This window comes from Aquarana catesbeiana, linkage group LG01 (assembly GCF_042186555.1).
Source record: "Aquarana catesbeiana isolate 2022-GZ linkage group LG01, ASM4218655v1, whole genome shotgun sequence".
NCBI lineage: Eukaryota > Metazoa > Chordata > Amphibia > Anura > Ranidae > Aquarana > Aquarana catesbeiana.
In genome coordinates, this window is record NC_133324.1 from 190,123,252 (window position 1) to 190,137,138 (window position 13,887).

At 46.0% G+C, this 13,887-nt stretch overlaps 1 protein-coding gene across 5 annotated transcripts in view; it reads left to right on the forward strand.

The window, feature by feature from the left end:
* The window catches only part of APC (APC regulator of WNT signaling pathway), a 215,289-nt gene that overhangs the window by 45,873 nt on the left and 155,529 nt on the right, over positions 1-13,887 (forward strand). For 3 of the 5 annotated variants that reach the window (XM_073624618.1, XM_073624613.1, XM_073624617.1), the window contains exon 1: positions 11,951-12,096. The exons of the other annotated variants lie outside the window; for them this stretch is intronic. The gene's annotated coding sequence lies outside the window, so the exon portion shown is untranslated. Of the gene's footprint in view, positions 1-11,950; positions 12,097-13,887 lie in introns of those variants that run through there. 5 annotated transcript variants of the gene reach the window in all.

The following is a 13,887-nucleotide window of genomic DNA, read 5'->3' on the forward strand; positions in this document are numbered from 1 at the left end:
AAGAAAGACAAAAAAAAAAATTTTTTTTTTTCTTTTTTTAATTTTCAAAACTTTGTGACAAAAAGTGAGGTCTGCAAAATACTCACTATACCGCTCAGCAAATAGCTTTGGGTGTCTACTTTCCAAAATGGGGTCATTTGGGGGGGTTTTGTGCCACCTGGGCATTCCATGGCCTCCGAGACTGTGATAGGCAGTGAAGAGTGAAACCAAAAATTTACGCCCTTAGAAAGCCTGAAGGCGGTGCTTGGATTTCGGGGTCCCGTACGCGGCTAGGCTCCCAAAAAGTCTCACACATGTGGTATCCCCGTACTCAGGAGAAGCAACAGAATGTATTTTGGGGTGTAATTTCACATATTCCCATGGCATGTTTGAGCAATATATCATTTAGTGACAACTTTGTGCAAAAAAAAAAAAAAAAAAATTTGTCTCTTTCCCGCAACTTGTGTCACAATATAAAATATTCCATGGACTCGACATGCCTCTCAGCAAATAGCTTGGGGTGTCTACTTTCCAAAATGGGGTCATTTGGGGGGGGTTTGAACTGTCCTGGCATTTTATGCACAACATTTAGAAGCTTATGTCACACATCACCCACTCTTCTAACCACTTGAAGACAAAGCCCTTTCTGACACTTTTTGATTACATGAAAAAATTATTTTTTTTTGCAAGAAAATTACTTTGAACCCCCACACATTATATATTTTTTCAAAGCAAATACCCTACAGATTAAAATGGTGGGTGTTTCATTTTTTTTTTTCACACAGTATTTGCGCAGCAATTTTTCAAACGCATTTTTTGGGGAAAAAACACATTTTTTTACATTTTAATGCACTAAAACACACTATATTGCCCAAATGTTTGATGAAATAAAAAAGATGATCTTAGGCCGAGTACATGGATACCAAACATGACATGCTTTACAATTGCGCACAAACGTGCAGTGGCAACAAAATAAATACATTTTTAAAAGCCTTTAAAAGCCTTTACAGGTTACCACTTTAGATTTACAGAGGAGGTCTACTGCTAAAATTACTGCCCTCGATCTGACCGTCGCGGTGATACCTCACATGCATGGTGCAATTGCTGTTTACATTTGACGCCAGACCGACGCTTGCGTTCGCCTTAGCGCGAGAGCAGGGGGGTCAGGGGTGCTTTTTTTTTTTTTTTTTTCTTTATTATTTTTTTGCTTTTTTATCTTATTTTAAAACTGTTCCTTTCATTTTTTTTTTTTTTTTTTTTTTAATCATTTTTATTGTTATCTCAGGGAATGTAAATATCCCCTATGATAGCAATAGGTAGTGACAGGTACTCTTTTTTTTGAAAAAATTGGGGTCTATTAGACCCTAGATTTCTCCTCTGCCCTCAAAGCATCTGACCACACCAAGATCGGTGTGATAAAATGCTTCCCTAATTTCCCAATGGCGCTATTTACATCCGGCGAAATCTAAGTCATAAAATGCTCGTAGCTTCTGGTTTCTTAGGCCATAAAGATGTTTGGAGCCACTCTGGTCTCTGATCAGCTCTATGGTCAGCTGGCTGAATCACCGGCTGCATTCTCAGGTTCCCTGTTGAGACAGGAGAGCCAGAGAAAAACACGGAAGACGGTGGGGGGGGGCATTCTCTCCCACTGCTTGTAAAAGCAGTCTAGAGGCTAATTAGCCACTAGGATTGCTTTTACATGAAAGCCGACCGCTGGCTGAAAATAATGATACCAAGATGATACCTAACCCTGCAAGCATCATTCTGGTATAACCACTCAAAGTCGTGAATGGTGTACCTGAAGACAAAAAAATGGTTAACAATAAAGCACAGTAAACGGTAAAGTATAAAAAATTGCATACCTGAAAAGCAAACATGATAAAACATAATAACAATAAAACATTGCAGAATAGAATACAGTAAAAAAGAGCAGAACAATAGAGAGAGAGAATAGAGAGAACAATAAAACGACAACTATTATTTTTTATTTTATATTTTTGTTTGTGTTTTTTTTTTTTTTTTTTTTTTTACACTTTTTTTGTAACTGTAACTTTTATAACTGTAACCGGTTCCAGGTTCGGGGGTCTCAAAATGCGATGGCATCTTGGGAGACCCTGTGAAAGTGTGCCTAGTCTGTGCAATGCTGTACCCTACGCTAATACTCAACTAGTGAATGGTAGCGTTCAAAACATTCACCAATGCAAAGACCAGGATTAACAGGAGGGACAATAATAGCGGGTGTCACGCCTATATCCGCGCTTGCTGCAGACACAACATCTTTTTTGGGGGGGTTCGTTGGGTAGGGGTACTCGGGAGGACATAAAAATGCCTCTCATGCAGCCGACTGCATTTGGTTGGGGATGTGAATGGGGGAAGTACGGGCGCTGCAGAAGCAGTGGGTTCCCAATTAGGATTGGCGAATGCAGCAGGAAGGGCATTATGGGCACAACGGGCCTGTGTTTGTCTTCCTTTTTGGTGGCAGCAGGACACTATTTGTGCTTGCCACCTCACCAGCTTGAACTGCACTTATGGGACTCGCCACGTCACCAAGTGTTACTGCAGTGCTGGTTTGACTATGACCGGGGTGTACTAGGCCGCTGGCGCTTGCCAGTTCACCAAAACGCTACCAAAAAACTGTTAACGATCGCAGGGATCAGGCCTGACTCTGCGAACGATGCAGTTATGTGTTTAGTGTTTTGTAAGTGACAGTGATCGATCGATACTGCACTTGGGTGGGCTGGGCTGGGCCGGGCGGAGGGGCAAAACGCAGGTGCTAGCAGGTATCTGGGCTGATCCCGCTAACACTGCGTTTTTGGGAACCCTAAACTGCTGGGGACGCTAGTATAGATCTGATCGGATCAGATATTGATCCGTTCAGATACTATACCACTAAGGGAGGCGTATGCTGCGTGCGTGGGTGTTAGCGGTACTGGCGCTAATCTGACGCTGCCTGGGGCGACGCATATCACCGCCGGGCGATCAGGGGGCTAAACCTTTATTCGGTAATAAACGGCGGGTGCCCTGACACTATAAAAATTAACGAACTAACCAGCGTCACCCGTAACGGTTATACGGTGATCAGTGGTGAAAGGGTTAACTAGGGGGCAATCAAGGGGTTAAAACATTTATTAGGTAGTATATGGGGGTCCCTGTCGCTATAAAACGCTGACGGCGAACCTAAATATTTACGTCCCTAACTAGCGTCACCAGCGACACTAATACAGCGATCAGAAAAATGATCGCTTAGCGACACTGGTGACGGGGGGTGATCAAGGGGTTAAAACTTTATTGGGGGGGTTAGGGGGGTATCCTAGACCTAAAGGGGGCCTAACACTCACTGCCCTAACACTGTAACTGTCACAAACTGACACCAATACAGTAATCAGAAAAAAAAAAAAACCTGCTTGGTGTCAGTTTGTGACAGGGGGGGGGTGATTGGGGGGGGCGATCGGGGGGGGGGGGATCGGGGTGTTTTGTGTGCCTGGCATGTTCTACTGTGTGTGTGTGTTGGTGCACTCACATTACAGTCTTCTCTCCTCGGCCCGGAACGGAAATTACAGAGCCGAGGAGAGATGACATCATTTCCTCTGCCTCTGTGTACAATACAGAGGCAGGGAAATGATCCCACTGGCTGGGAGCGATCGCGAGGGGGGGCCACGAATGGATGGCCTCCCCCTCACCACCGATCGCCGGGGGAGATTTGCCGACCGCCGCAGGCACCGGGGGGAGGGTCCGATCGGACCCCCACCCGCGGGCAGGCAAGGACGTACATGTAAGCCCTTTTGCCTGCCCGTGCCGCTCTGTCGACGTACATCGTCGTGCGGCGGTCGGCAACTGGTTAAGGAAGGCAGCCTACAATTGCGTATGTGAGTTCACAGCCTCATACTAACATTGGACTTGATTTACTAAGGCCTGAGTCACACTTATGCAGGTTCAGTTTGCATGTTGAAGGTGTATTTTGCATTTTTCAATACATGCTTTTCATCCATTGAAGTCTATGGTACCAAAAACTAGAAAAAAGTCCCTGGCCCTTTCCATAAAATGTACAGATGTGAACTACATACATAGGAAACCATGTTATATAGACTGTAGAAAAGAAACAAAATCCCCTTGTGGTGGAATTTTAAGGCACAGAAATCGTTTGAGAAAAATGAATCTAGTTTGAAAAATGTTTATTCAATATAATAAGTACAAAATATAAAAGCCACATAAAAAAAAGATACAATAGAACAAATTTACAGTGCTGTCATCACAACATAGTCCAAGTAGTAAACCAGTAATTCTTGCACTGACGCGTTTCGGAGCACATATATATCTCCTTACTCAAGGGTATAATTAAGCGAGAATACTAAGATATATATATATATATATAGATAGATAGATAGATAGATAGATAGATATATAGATATAGATATATAGATATAGATATAGATATATATATATAGATAGATATAGATAGATAGATATATATATAGATATATATATATCTATATATATAGATAGATATATATATATAGATAGATATAGATATAGATATATAGATATAGATATATAGATATAGATATATATATAGATATATATATAGATATAGATATATATAGATATATATATATAGAGAGAGAGAGACAACCCTTTCAGACCATGCAGATTAAAAACATAAGAATGCAAAAAGATGTTCCCAGTTTGCTTGAGCCGGAGATCCACCACAAGTGGCGTGCCTCAAAAAGAGGGTTCCTAACCTGAAAAGCTGACCCAGTTCCCCCACACATAAACCAGACCAGGAGGGGAGGCCAGTGGACCCACTGGGGCTAAAAAGAGGAAAAAGACCCTGCCAATGGTGAGTAAGAACCACTTGAGTATGCAAAGAACGTTATTTGTTGTAAAGAGCACAGTCACCACAACTATTGAACTTGTGACTGTTCACTCCAGCATCCAGCACAGAACCCTGTGCTGGATGCTGGAATGAACAGTCGCAAGTTCAGTGGTTTACTACTTGGACTATGTTGTGATGACAAAACTGTAAATTTGTTCTATTGTATCTTTTTTTTAATATGGCTTTTATATTTTGTACTTATTATATTGAATAAACATTTTTCAAACCAGATTAATTTTTCTCAAACGATTTCCGTGCCTTAAAAGTCCACCACAAGGGGATTTTGTTTCTTTTCTATATTATTGGATGTGGCACAACCCAATGCTCCATTATAGCGGACTCACCACTTGCAAATGTTATATGGACTGTAGTGTGTTTCTGCAAAACTGAAAACGCGCTAAACAAAACATAGGTGTGAATCGGGCCTAAAACTGGAGAGGTCAAAATCTGGTGCAGCTGTGCATGGTAGCTAATCAGCTTCTAACTTCAGCTTGCTCAATTAAGCTTTGACATTTAGGCTCCATTTACATCTTGGCGTGTCGGGCGACAATCGCGGTAAAATCGCACAAACAGAATCGCAGGACGCCTGTTGCCTGTTGGCCAAAAAAAGCTCTTGTACTTCTTTTGGGCGACAGGCGTCCCGTGATTCTGTTTGCATGATTTTACTGCAAGTGTCGCCCAACAAATCGTGACTAAAGTGCGCTGCCATTGGGGTGCTATTAGAAGTGACAGGGTACACACGGGCATCCTGTGATTTGCCGCTATTTCGAATCGTGGGCAGATTCGCTGCGATTCTGGAAAACCTGGAAGCTGATTTGTTTCTATGCAGAGCTGCACCAGATTTTGCACTCTCCAGCTTTTTAGTAAATCAACCCCGATATGTCACACGTTTTCTGTCATTGGGAAAGTAAACTCCATAGTTTTTGATTAGTAAGTGAGAAAATTAGCCTAGCAATGAAGGCAAGTAGGCTGTTCAACATTTTTAAAGTGGAACTTTTCTGGAAATTAATTCCTGCTAGATCACTTCTGGCTGGCCACTTTTGCAGGTAAAGCTATGTAAAAGATTAAAAATAAGTGCCTATACTGTTTAAAATCCAGTAATGCACTGCCTCACCCTGCTCTGCACATGCTCAGTTAATCTCTACTTCCTGGCATTGTACTGAAAATCGGAGCCACTAGAGGTCGATCTGCTGATACCCTAAAGTTTTACTGCTGTTCAGGGGCTCTGGGCTTTGGCAAAATGCCAGCAATGCTGGAGGCAAATTAGGGGGCACGGACGTTCATTTAGTCCATTTCTCCTGCTGTGGGTCATGTTATTCTAACTAAGCAATTAGCTAGATGGAATAGATGTGAGAACTCTTTGATATATATATATATATATATATATATATATATATATATATATATATATATATATATATATATATATATATATATATATATACATATACACATACACGTTTCCTTATCAGCACTTTATTCTGTTTATAGATTTTGGCACATAGCACTATTTGCAGTTTTGAAAAACACTTTTTTTTTATTCTTTTCATTGATGAAGCTTTTGGCACAATAGGATCATTTGAAGTCTTGGTAACAATTTGCACATGCACTTTATCACTTTTTCAAGATTGTTTTGGTCAATATATTACTAAGTCTCTTGGCAGCGCCACCTACCTCTTTATATTTATATTGCACTCTACTTCACGCAGTGAAGTTTATAGGGGAGGCAGCAGCCATATTTACACCTAAGCACGGCATAATACATGTATATAAAAGCAGGAGCAATGCTGGAGGCAAATTACAGCACACACTAATTTTGGTAGCATAATTATGTGGAATGTATGTTCTATGCTAAGGAACATTATTTTATTTATTTATCAAATTGTTATGGGTAATCATTAAAATTCCTGTATATAAGGGGCCCACCATGGTGCATTTTGGAGGGGGCAGTTGAGCATTTGTAGATGTCTCCAAACTTTCTAAACAAAGGGCCAGTCCTTCAGACCTTCAGGAGGGGCATACTGTGGCCAGTGAGAGTAGAAAATGCCCTGGCATCAGTGGGAATAAACAATGCCCCATGGACGGTGTCAGGGGGAGGAATAGTGCCCCATGGACGGTGTCAGCGGGAGGAATAGTGCCCCATGGACGGTGTCAGCGGGAGGAATAGTGCCCCATGGACGGTGTCAGCGGGAGGAATAGTGCCCCATGGACGGTGTCAGCGGGAGGAATAGTGCCCCATGGACGGTGTCAGCGGGAGGAATAGTGCCCCATGGACGGTGTCAGCGGGAGGAATAGTGCCCCATGGACGGTGTCAGCGGGAGGAATAGTGCCCCATGGACGGTGTCAGCGGGAGGAATAGTGCCCCATGGACGGTGTCAGCGGGAGGAATAGTGCCCCATGGACGGTGTCAGCGGGAGGAATAGTGCCCCATGGACGGTGTCAGCGGGAGGAATAGTGCCCCATGGACGGCGTCAGCGGGAGGAATAGTGCCCCATGGACGGCGTCAGCGGGAGGAATAGTGCCCCATGGACGGCGTCAGCGGGAGGAATAGTGCCCCATGGACGGCGTCAGCGGGAGGAATAGTGCCCCATGGACGGCGTCAGCGGGAGGAATAGTGCCCCATGGACGGCGTCAGCGGGAGGAATAGTGCCCCATGGACGGCGTCAGCGGGAGGAATAGTGCCCCATGGACGGCGTCAGCGGGAGGAATAGTGCCCCATGGACGGCGTCAGCGGGAGGAATAGTGCCCCATGGACGGCGTCAGCGGGAGGAATAGTGCCCCATGGACGGCGTCAGCGGGAGGAATAGTGCCCCATGGACGGCGTCAGCGGGAGGAATAGTGCCCCATGGACGGCGTCAGCGGGAGGAATAGTGCCCCATGGACGGCGTCAGCGGGAGGAATAGTGCCCCATGGACGGCGTCAGCGGGAGCAATAGTGCCCCATGGACGGCGTCAGCGGGAGCAATAGTGCCCCATGGACGGCGTCAGCGGGAGCAATAGTGCCCCCATGGACGGCGTCAGCGGGAGCAATAGTGCCCCCATGGACGGCGTCAGCGGGAGCAATAGTGCCCCCATGGACGGCGTCAGCGGGAGCAATAGTGCCCCCATGGACGGCGTCAGCGGGAGCAATAGTGCCCCCATGGACGGCGTCAGCGGGAGCAATAGTGCCCCCATGGACGGCGTCAGCGGGAGCAATAGTGCCCCCATGGACGGCGTCAGCGGGAGCAATAGTGCCCCCATGGACGGCGTCAGCGGGAGCAATAGTGCCCCCATGGACGGCGTCAGCGGGAGCAATAGTGCCCCCATGGACGGCGTCAGCGGGAGCAATAGTGCCCCCATGGACGGCGTCAGCGGGAGCAATAGTGCCCCCATGGACGGCGTCAGCGGGAGCAATAGTGCCCCCATGGACGGCGTCAGCGGGAGCAATAGTGCCCCCATGGACGGCGTCAGCGGGAGCAATAGTGCCCCCATGGACGGCGTCAGCGGGAGCAATAGTGCCCCCATGGACGGCGTCAGCGGGAGCAATAGTGCCCCCATGGACGGCGTCAGCGGGAGCAATAGTGCCCCCATGGACGGCGTCAGCGGGAGCAATAGTGCCCCCATGGACGGCGTCAGCGGGAGCAATAGTGCCCCCATGGACGGCGTCAGCGGGAGGAATAGGGTTGAACTGTGCTAGTCTATTAGGCAGCCTGTGCGAGTTGCATCTCGCAGTTGGGTATATTCTTATTGTAATTCTTTGCATTTCCGTTATTTTGTATTCGTATATCTGTTTTATCATTATATGCAAATAAATTGGCGTAAGCCTTTTAAACGCTATTACCCTGTCTCTTACAGTGCCTTCAAAAAGTATTCCTTGAAATTTTCCACATTTTGTCATGTTACAGCCAAAAACGTAAATGTATTTTATTGGGATTTTATGTGATAGATCAGCACAAAGTGGCACATAATTGTGAAGTGGAAGGAAAATGATAAATGGGTTTCTAATCTTTTTACAAATAAATATCTGAAAAGTGTGGTGTGCATTTGTATTCAGCCCCCTTTACTCTGATACCCCTAACTAAAATCTAGTGCAACCAATTGCCTTCAGAAGTCACCTAATTAGTAAATGGAGTCCACCTGTGTGTAATTTTAATCTCTGTATAAATACAGCCATTCTGTAAAGTCCTCAGAGGTTTGTTACAGAACCTTAGTGAGCAAACCACATCACGAAGGCCAAGGAGCACACCAGACAGGTCAGGGATAAAGTAGTGGAGAAGTTAATGCAGGGTTAGGTTATGAAAAAATATCCCAAGCTTTGAACATCTCACAGAGCACTGTTCAATCCTGCAAACCTACCAAGACATGGCCGTCCACCTAAACTGAGAGACCGGGCAAGGAGAGCATTAATCGGAGAAGCAGCCAAGAGGCCCATGGTAACTCTGGTGGAGCTACAGAGATCCACAGCTCGGGTAAGAGAATCTGTCAACAGGACAACTATTAGTCATGCACTCCACAAATCTGGCCTTTATGGAAGAGTGACAAGAAGAAAGTCATTGTTGAAAGAAAGCCATAAAAAGTCCAGTTTGCAGTTTGTGAGAAGCCATGTGGGGGACACAGCAAACCATGTGGAAGAAGGTGCTCTGGTCAGATAAGACCAAAATTAATTTTTGTTGGCCTAAAAGGAAAACTAACACTGTAAAACATGGTGGTGGCAGCATCATTTTGTGGGGATGCTTTTCTTCAGCAGGGCAAGGAAGCTGGTCAGAGTTGATGGGAAGATGGAGCCAAATACAGGGCAATCTTAGAAGAAAACCTGTTAGAGTCTACAAAAGACTTGAGACTGGGGGGAGATTCACCTTCCAGCTGGACAACAACTCTAAAAATTCAGCCAGAGCTACAATGGAATGGTTTTAGATCAAAGCATATTCATGTGTTAGAATGGCCCAGTCAAAGTCCAGACCTAAATCCAATTGGGAATCTGTGGCAAGACTTAAAAATTGCTGTTCACAGACGCTCTCCATCCAATCTGACAGAGCTTGAGCTATTTTGCAAAGAATGATGTGCAAAAATGTCACTCTCTAGATGTGTAAAGCTGGTAGAGATATCCCCAAAAAGACTTGCAGCTGTAATTGTAACGAAAGGTGGTTCTACTAAGTATTGACTCAGGGGACTGAATACAAATGCACGCCACGCTTTTCACAGATTTTATTTGTAAAAAAATTTTGAAAACCATTTATCATTTTTCTTTCATTTCACAATTATGTGCCACTTTGTGTTGGTCTATCACATAAAATCCCAATAAAATACATTTACATTTTTGGTTGTAACATGACAAAATGTGGAAAATTCAAGGAGTATGAAAACTTTTTCAAGGCAATGTAACTTCCTCAAAGTTTCTGAGGAGTTCTCTTTTGCATGTTCATGCAATATCTGTATTTTTCCACTAACTGGGATGTTGGCAGTTTCTAAGAAACTCCACCGGGCTTTATCTCCTTTTTTTTTCTCAGTGGGAGGAATTGGAGCCCCATCGACTGTCAGTGGGAGAAATAGTACCCCAAGGGCCAGATAAAGACAAAGAGCCACATCCAGCCCCTGGCCTGCAGTTTGGAGACCTCTGATGTATGGGATTGCTATTGAAAAATGAAAGGTCCCCAGTGTCTGCAAAGACAGTGCAGTGCTGGAAATCCTGGAATGTCCCTGCAGTTCACCTGGTCTGAACCAAAGCCCTGAAGCAGTGGCGGAACTACAGGGGTCGTAGCAGTCACAGGTGTGACTGGGCCCTGGAGTTCCGCTGATGTCGGGGGGGGGGGCGCGCCCACCAGCTCTCAGGGGCTTGCTTGCCAGTTCTCCGCTCTCAGAGGCCCGCCCAGCCGTTCTCTGGTTGGCCGCTGAGGAAAGGCTAGGAAGAGGTGGACGCTGGAAAAGAAAGTCAGCTGACGCAAATGGAGTGAAGGGGGAGGAGCTCTCCCTGCTGCAGGAGACCCCATGACACAGGCATTCCTGGAGGCACGGGAATAATGAAGGGGAAGGAATCGACTGACAAAGTAAGCGGCAAATTGTCAATGAAACTGATCCCAACCACCACCACCTCTGCCTCTTACTGACTCCCTCCACCACAGATTTCATCCCACCTATTGGTGATGGGAGGGATAGGGATGAGAACTGTGGTGGTGAGGGGTATGGCACTGCCACCGTTCCCCCCCCCCCCCCCCTGGATCTATCAAACCCCCCCCCGCCACTGAGCTAACCCCTCTTCACCGCCACCACTTAACCCATCCCCCCTCACTGCCTCTAACCCCCCGCCCCCACTGATCCCATCCCCCCACCACTGTTGCCACTCTTTCTATCCCACCATCACTACTACCACCACCGCTTGCTGCCACTCATCCCAGCCCCATGCTGCTGGGGGCCCATTTCTCACCCCTGTACACCTGGATGGGAGGGGTGGCATATGGAGGAACCAATACCCTCCATTTCCCCCCTGCAGTCACTGAAAGCCTACTTCTTCTATCCCTCCTACTGGCATTCAGCTGCCGCAGGAAGAAAATGGAGGGGATTGGTTCCTCCATATGAGGTCCCTCCTCCTGTCCAGGTGTACAGGGGTGACGCATGGGGCTAGGTGGCCCCGGTGCTCCGGGCTGGGGCCCTTCATGGTTTCTTGCACAGGGGTCCTGAAGTTTCTAGTTGCGCCTCTGCCCTGAAGGAACAAGTCCTGCAAAAATAAAATGAATGCAGCCACTACATGTAATGAGGGTGAGCTGTAATAGCTGGCATTTTTTATTTCTAGGTTTAGATACCTTTTATAATTGTCCAAGCACTACATGGACTCAGGTTTAGGTTATCAGAGTATTGAGGGGCGCTGGAGGGAGGATGCTGCCCCTGCTGGTCCTGTAGGGTAATGTCGGGCTAAATCCTAAATAACGGATAGTAATAGAAGGACAGATCATGGATGATAGAGGCACACGATGGCCGTGTGTAGTGGTAATAGGGGTGCTGTATACATTGGTACGATCTCCCCCTGGCTGTCTTTCTGTGTCGCCCCCCCCCCCCAATGCTGTCACTGTATGCCGGGGCTCCTCCCCTCCTCCCTGCAGTAGTAGCGCTGGAGGCGATGCTCGCGCCCGCCTGCCCCGCCCCCTGCTCTCACCTCCAGCGCTGGGTGTGTGTGAGGATCATGTGATCCCATGTAGCCGGGAGCGCGCATGCTGTGCAGCAGTCTGGAGGCAGGATGGAGGAGTGCTGTGAGATCATGGTGGTGATGATGGGGTAGGTGCGATCTCTTCATTGCTGTCCGATGGTCAGGGGAACTTCATCATTGTTCTACAATGTGTCATCCCAGGGCTTCCTTCTATCATAGCAGCCGGACACGGTCCGCCCATCGTGCTGGCAGCAGCTGATGGTCTATGTGATGTCTTGTCAGCCAGCACTGTGTCCCGCACTGCTCACATCCAGCCATCACAGTGTGTTAGAAATGTCCGTTGACAACAATGGGGGTGTCAGTGTGTTGTGTTATCTGTGCTGCTATGACAGAACAAAAGGGGCTGCTGTGTGTGTGTGTGTGTGTGTGTGTGTGCTGGAGAGGGCAATGCAACGAGCTGTCATGGATGGATGTAGCCCTATGTAGATGTATTACATTCCATCCATCACCTGGCCTTTTTTATCTTCTGCTTCTGGATGTGATGAGCCTGCACATCTGTGTGTATCTGGGCTCCTGGTAATATCTGTTCTATGTGACTGCTGATGGGTGGACACCCCCCCCCCCCAACAGTCCTCCTCTTCTGACACCATTCATACAGCTGGTGTCATTTAGATGAAAAATAAATATGGTTCTGTATTAGGTCTGGGGAGCTCTGCATCTGCATGATGGTGAATGAAGGAGGACGAGGTTCTCATCGCCTCACCTTGCTGGTGTGTAGAAATGATGACGGCAGTGGGAACACCCATGGAAGGACAGAGTGTGGGGCTTGCAGAATTCTCTGCATGGGAAATGGAGTGCAAGGCTGCCAGACAAATGCATCGGCGTCATGGATGCTGATGTACAGCAGTTGAGACCTGATCATCAACAGCCGAGCAATAATAGAAGACATAGTATATACTAATGGAATTGTGTACGGTCTTTGTCTTGGTCATCTCACATGGTTTGCAAAAAACAAACGCATATATATATATTCACACATACACACATTTTTTGTGGTTTGCATGCATTTGCCAACTATAGGCTACACTGAGCAGGCATCTTGTTTAGTACCTTGGTTGGAAATATGTAAACGTATATACAGGGAAATATGCTTACACCTTTATTATCAGTCATGTTTATTCACTGTGTTTATGGGGAATGTTTATTATCTTTGTGATGTGTAATTGTACTGCGGGTTGTTACGAGGGGGGTGGTGGCGGTGTTTTTTTGTAGGTCAAGCTCTTATCTGGTTGTTTGGTTGCATTGCTGTCGCAAATGCATGAGATCTCGTATTGAACAGAATCTGATCTCGTATTGAACAGAATCTGATCTCGTATTGAACAGAATCTGATCCCGTATTGAACAGAATCTGATCTCGTATTGAACAGAATCTGATCTCGTATTGAACAGAATCTGATCTCGTATTGAACAGAATCTGATCTCGTATTGAACAGAATCTGATCCCGTATTGAACAGAATCTGATCCCGTATTGAACAGAATCTGATCTCGTATTGAACAGAATCTGATCTCGTATTGAACAGAATCTGATCTCGTATTGAACTGAATCTGATCTCGTATTGAACTGAATCTGATCTCGTATTGAACAGAATCTGATCCCGTATTGAACAGAATCTGATCCCGTTTTGAACAGAATCTGATCCCGTTTTGAACAGAATCTGATCCCGTTTTGAACAGAATCTGATCCCGTTTTGAACAGAATCTGATCCCGTTTTGAACAGAATCTGATCCCGTATTGAACAGAATCTGATCCCGTATTGAACAGAATCTGATCCCGTATTGAACTGCATGTTATTAGGTATATAGATATCAACTAAAAATAAATGGCATCACATGCTTTACAGCACACTGTTTATTTTCT